The sequence below is a fragment of the Mandrillus leucophaeus genome, unplaced genomic scaffold (genome assembly GCF_000951045.1).
Source record: "Mandrillus leucophaeus isolate KB7577 unplaced genomic scaffold, Mleu.le_1.0 Scaffold144, whole genome shotgun sequence".
NCBI lineage: Eukaryota > Metazoa > Chordata > Mammalia > Primates > Cercopithecidae > Mandrillus > Mandrillus leucophaeus.
In genome coordinates this window covers 3,982,106-3,988,296 of record NW_012101410.1, presented here as the reverse complement: position 1 = coordinate 3,988,296, position 6,191 = coordinate 3,982,106, and the positions used below count along the sequence as shown (strand labels likewise).

At 47.0% G+C, this 6,191-nt stretch overlaps 1 protein-coding gene across 3 annotated transcripts in view; it reads left to right on the top strand.

The window, feature by feature from the left end:
* Positions 1 to 6,191, top strand: part of FOXN3 (forkhead box N3) — a 520,915-nt gene that overhangs the window by 256,627 nt on the left and 258,097 nt on the right. The gene's annotated exons all lie outside the window — the stretch shown is intronic.

The window sequence follows — 6,191 nt, the reverse complement described above, 5'->3', positions numbered from 1 at the left end:
CCGGCTAGTTTTTTGTATTTTTTAGTAGAGACGGGGTTTCACCGTATTAGCCAGGATGGTCTCGATCTCCTGACCTCATGATCCGCCCGTCTCGGCCTCCCAAAGTGCTGGGATTACAGGCTTGAGCCACCGCGCCCGGCCGTGATTTGTCATTTCTGTTTGTAACTTCTGAAAATGTGCTTAAGTCTTTGAGAGTATGCTTTAACCTTTAAGTAATCATTGATTACTCAGAATGTCCTTGAATTTTAGCCTTTGGGTGAGTCTCTGCGCACTATTTTGCATGACCTGCCTATTAGTATTTAGCCATTGATGAAATCCACACAGATCCTTCCTGGTCAGAAAAGGACCTGATCTGCTTCTTGGTGCTGATGTTATGTGGAGAGTTTGCATATTTCCCAGAAGCAGTGACAAGTGTGACTGGAAGACTGTTAGAAAATTTTTTACTTAACTGTCTGTCTTAATAAACGCTATATTCATTATCATTGGTTCTTTGACTTACTTTAAAACTTCCCCCTTACAAAATTAACTGAACGTGGTGGCGCATGCCTGTAATCCCAGCTACTCGGGAGGCTGAGGCATGAGAATCTCTTAAATCCAGGAAGCAGAGGTTGCGGTGAACCGAGATCACGCCATTGCACTCTAGCCTGGACAACAACAGCAAAACTCTGTCTCAAAAAACAAAAACAAACAAACAAAAAAAAACAAAACAAAACTTCCCCCTCAGCCTTAGAGATCAGTTTATATTGGGCAGGCATTTTTTTCCCGAAATATTAATACTAATATTAATAAGTAGTAATAAGGCAATTACACCACTCCTGTATGGTTCCCTAAACCTTTTCATAACTTGTTCATTCATCCAGCTAATGTTGATTCCATGCTTGTAAACAGGCTTATGCTAGGCATCAGGGAAGCCGAATGATGAAGGTATAGTCCCTGTCCTCCAGGAATTTCCAGTCTAGTGGGAGACACAGACACATGAAGAAATCGTCATTGTACACCTCGCTGTATGTCATGCATACGAGATGCTGTGCTGGGCAGGAGAGGGTGTGAGTGCCGCTTCGTTTTACACAAATTGGTGAGAGATAAAGCCTGGATGCTGTACCGAGCATTGAACTAGGTGTTAGGAGATCGGGGTTTTATTGCTAATCTGGTTTCTAACCAGCTGTGTACCTCTCTGAACCTTAGATTCCTCCATTCAATTCAATAAACCTTCTCTTGTGGGCCCACTGTGTTCATTCAGTATGTTTAATTAGTCATTCATCTGTAAGCTGAATTGTCCTGGACACGTGTTCCTAAACTACTTGCCACAGGGGACCCTTTTATTCTCCTCCCTATTCTGTGCTTTTGTTAGACGCATGAGCGTCAGTCACAGGCTCTCAACCAGCATCAGATAACCAGTGTCCATAGGGTGTGTTGAGAATATTTCTGCCCAAAGCAAAGGAGCTGGATGTGGCAGCTTACATAACAATGTTGCACGTGAACGCGTGATTTCCAAAAGGCTTTGGGGAAGTGTCAGAATAAAATCCTGTCCTCATAATTCTAACTCTACAGAAAAGCCTTTCCATAGGAGAACAACCCAAATGGGTTGTGAGCCTTCCTGTAGGAGTTGTGTGTGATTTTCAAAGCCCTTTCCTATGCTATTATTAAAATTCTAGGAGACCACTTAGTTGGGGAGTCACTAGCTGTGCTTCCAGTGATCTGTCTCCCTGGGACCACTAGGTTCCTCGTCCTTTCCTGTGTCTCACAGCAATTGGAATCTAGCTCTTCTGACCATTTCCCCAATGCTAATGGGACCCTGGGATTAGAGAATAGTAACTTCAGGTATTCTATTCCTGGAATCCCAGGTGTGTTCATGGCTGTGTGGGCGCTCAGCACACGCATGTATCTGGCCAGATGCCTTAGGCCAGGTGTGTCCACACTGAGCATTGTTGCTGTTTTTCTTTCTCTCTTTTTTTTCTTCTCTTGATGATGTCATTTTTTTTTTAATCAAAAAGCTTTACTGAACTCCTGCTGTGGTTTGAATGTGTCCCCCAAACTTCATGTATTAGAAAGTTGAGGCTGAGCGCGGTACCTGTAATCACAGCACTTTGGGAGGTTGAGGCAGGCGGATCACCTGAGGTCAGGAGTTCGAGTCCAGCCTGGCCAACATGGCAAAACCCCATCTCTAGTAAAAATACAAAAAAATTAGCTGGGCGTGGTGGTGTGCACCTGTAATCCCAGCTACCAGGGAGGTCGAGGCAGGATAATCACTTGAACTCGGGAGGCAGAGGTTTCAGTGAGTTGCACCCCAGCCTGGGCAACAAGAGCAAAACTCCATCTCAAAAAGAAAAAAAAAGAAAAGAAAGAACGTTGATCCCCAGTGTGGAGGTGTTGGGAGTTAGGGTCTAATAGAAGGTGTTCAGGTCATGGGGACACCACTTTCATGGATCTGTAAGTGCCATGATTGTGGGAGTGCGTTCCTTATAAAAGGATGAGTTTGGCCCCCTTTCTGTCTCTCCCACTCCCCTCTTTGCCCTTCCGCTTCCCGCCATGGGATAATGGAGCAAAAAGGCCCTTACCAGATGCCAGCCCTTCCATCTTGGACTTCCCAGCTTCCAGACTGAGGACTGTGTCTCACAGCAATTGGAATCTAGCTCTTCTGACCATTTCCCCAATGCTAATGGGACCCTGGGATTAGAGAATAGTAACTTCAGGTATTCTATTCCTGGAATCCCAGGTGTGTTCATGGCTGTGTGGGCGCTCAGCACACGCATGTATCTGGCCAGATGCCTTAGGCCAGGTGTGTCCACACTGAGCATTGTTGCTGTTTTTCTTTCTCTCTTTTTTTTCTTCTCTTGATGATGTCATTTTTTTTTTAATCAAAAAGCTTTACTGAACTCCTGCTGTGGTTTGAATGTGTCCCCCAAACTTCATGTATTAGAAAGTTGAGGCTGAGCGCGGTACCTGTAATCACAGCACTTTGGGAGGTTGAGGCAGGCGGATCACCTGAGGTCAGGAGTTCGAGTCCAGCCTGGCCAACATGGCAAAACCCCATCTCTACTAAAAATACAAAAATTTCGCCATGGCCCACTCCTGTAATCCCAGCACTTTGGGAGGGTGAGGTGGGTGGATCACGAGGTCAGGAGTTTGAGACCAGTCTGGCCAATATGGTGAAACCCCGTTTCTACTAAAAATACAAAAATTAGCCGGGCATGGTGGTACGTGCCTGTAGTCCCAGCTACTTGGGAGGCTGAGGCACAAGAATCGTTTGAACCCGGGGTGGGGTGGAGGTTGCAGTGAGCTGAGCTTGCACCACTGTACTCAACCTGAGCGACAGAATGAGACTCCATGTAAAAAAAAAAAAAAAAAGAGACACAGACACACGTGCAGGGGAGAACACTGTGTGAATGTGAGGGGAGGGGTTGGAGTGATGACTCCGCAAGCCAAGGAACAGCAAGGTTTCTGACATCACCAGAGAGGGTCATAGAACAGATTCTGTCTCCCAGCTTCCAGAAGGGACCAGCCCTGCTGACACCTGGACTTTAGGCTTCAAGCTTCCAGAACAGTGAGGAAATACATTTCTGTTGTTGGGGCCATCCAGCTTGTGGCACTTGGTTACAGCCGCCCTGGGAACAGAGCAACAGAAAGAAGTAGCAGTGAGTTACGAGTTTCTGCCTTCTCCGAGAGACTTCAGGAATAAAACCTAATGGAAGGTACTTAGGAATATGCAGTGGGATTGTGTCCTTTTACAGAGGAGGGAACTGAGATCCAGAGAGGTGCTCACAGCCACGCTGTGCGGGCTGGTGTGGATCACGAGGTCAGGAGTTTGAGACCAGTCTGGCCAATATGGTGAAACCCCGTTTCTACTAAAAATACAAAAATTAGCCGGGCATGGTGGTACGTGCCTGTAGTCCCAGCTACTCGGGAGGCTGAGGCAGAAGAATCTCTTGAACATGGAGGGCAGAGGTTGCAGTGAACTGAGATCATGCCACTGTACTCCAGCCTGGGCGACAGAGCGAGATTCTGTCTCCAAAAAAAAAAAAAAAAAAAAATTAGCTGGGCATGGTAGTCTGTACCTGGAATCCCAGCTGTTCAGGAGGCTGAGGCAGGAGAATTGCTTGAACCTGGCGGCGGGGTGGGGTGGAGGTTGCAGTGAGCTGAGCTTGCACCACTGTACTCAACCTGAGCGACAGAATGAGACTCCATGTAAAAAAAAAAAAAAAAAAGAGACACAGACACACGTGCAGGGGAGAACACTGTGTGAATGTGAGGGGAGGGGTTGGAGTGATGACTCCGCAAGCCAAGGAACAGCAAGGATTCTGACATCACCAGAGAGGGTCATAGAACAGATTCTGTCTCCCAGCTTCCAGAAGGGACCAGCCCTGCTGACACCTGGACTTTAGGCTTCAAGCTTCCAGAACAGTGAGGAAATACATTTCTGTTGTTGGGGCCATCCAGCTTGTGGCACTTGGTTACAGCCGCCCTGGGAACAGAGCAACAGAAAGAAGTAGCAGTGAGTTACGAGTTTCTGCCTTCTCCGAGAGACTTCAGGAATAAAACCTAATGGAAGGTACTTAGGAATATGCAGTGGGATTGTGTCCTTTTACAGAGGAGGGAACTGAGATCCAGAGAGGTGCTCACAGCCACGCTGTGCGGGCTGGTGATAGATTTGGACCCAGAACTCAGATCTCCTGGACTTAGAACTTCTCTCCCTCCTAATGCTGCCTATGGTAACGTATTTGAAACCTAACTGGGTTCACATTAAAGAAAAGCCATCAAGTTAGAGGGCAGATGGTTTGGGTTTGTTTTCCTCTCCATTTTTTGATGAGGAATGAAGGGATCACAGATCTTGACAACAAAATGGGAAGAGTTTATAGGGTTCCAGGCTGGAGTGCAGTGGTGCAATCTCAACTCACTGCAACTTCCGCCTCCTGAGTTCAAGCAATTCTCCTGCCTCAGCCTCCTGAGTAGCTGGGACTAGAGGTGCACGCCACCATGCTTGGCTAATTTCTTTTGTATTTTAGTAGAGACGGGGTTTCGCCATGTTGCCCAGGTTGGTCTCGAACTCCTGAGCTAAAGCAATCCACCCACCTCGGCCTCCTAAAGCACTAGGGTTACAAGCGTTGAGCCACTGCGTCCGTCCAGTGTTCCAGTTTTATTAGCTACATAGCCTGCAAGCAGAGAGCACAGAGGCACCAACCAACCAGGCTGTATTTGGGGACTGTTGCTTATTTTTCATGCACTTGGTGCTGAGGCTTGAATTGGTACAATAAGATGTAATACCTGCCTAACATTTCTTGTTCAGGGCCTAGCTGAACCTTGAACTGGGAAGAAGCAGCCTTTGTTTGGGGGAACGTGTTCTTCTGCAGCGGATCCTTTTGGTTGAACCATGAAATAATGAAACTTGGTTTGCACAACTGCAAATGCCCAAGTTGGCCGAATTCTTGGTACAGAGGCGGAGGGACGGGATGTATTTCTTTGGAAGTATGAACGATCTGGCTGCTCTGTTCGTGATGACTCAATGTTTGTATGACCTTGGTTTTACTAAACATCTGAAGGCATTTTTGTCAAGTGTCCTCCATTTGCCCAATGTAACCGTATTTTATTTCTGAGACACAGTCATGCCCTTTAACCCAGACTGTTTTTCAAGGAAGAGGACTCACCACCCTTGATAACCGAGGTCAGTCTGGGGCCGGGGATGGGCGTTTGGACTGTTCCTTGGGTTCAAGGTGATTTTCTCTTCCAAAGTTTTCACCCTCCGTAATTGGCCTCAGAAGACCACACATAAATAAGGAAAGACAGTTTTCTGTACGCCGGTCCTCTTCACCTCCGGACTGTGGCGGGCTGGATCCAACGTTAACCTTAGCAGCTGGAGAGGACTTTCTCGAGATACTGTCTGCCTACACTGTCTGTTCTGAGGCTTTGGGCTTCTCTCAGTGACCCTCTTTCTTAAAAAGTACAGGAACCGTCAGAAGAAACTGGACTAAATGTAAGTCTGAACTTGGCTTTAGAGAGGGTCTTACTGCTGCAAGCTGCGGGGGCAGCTCTCACCCTCAGAACTTCAACCGAGGCACCTCTTACAGCATCTGCAGGGGAGGGGAAGGGACTCTCTGGAGGGGTTTCTGGAGATTTTGGTCATACGAGTAGATTCAATTACTTTGGAGGTTCCTTGGGCCATTTTTATTTTCTGTAATACCTGCTATTTTATTTCG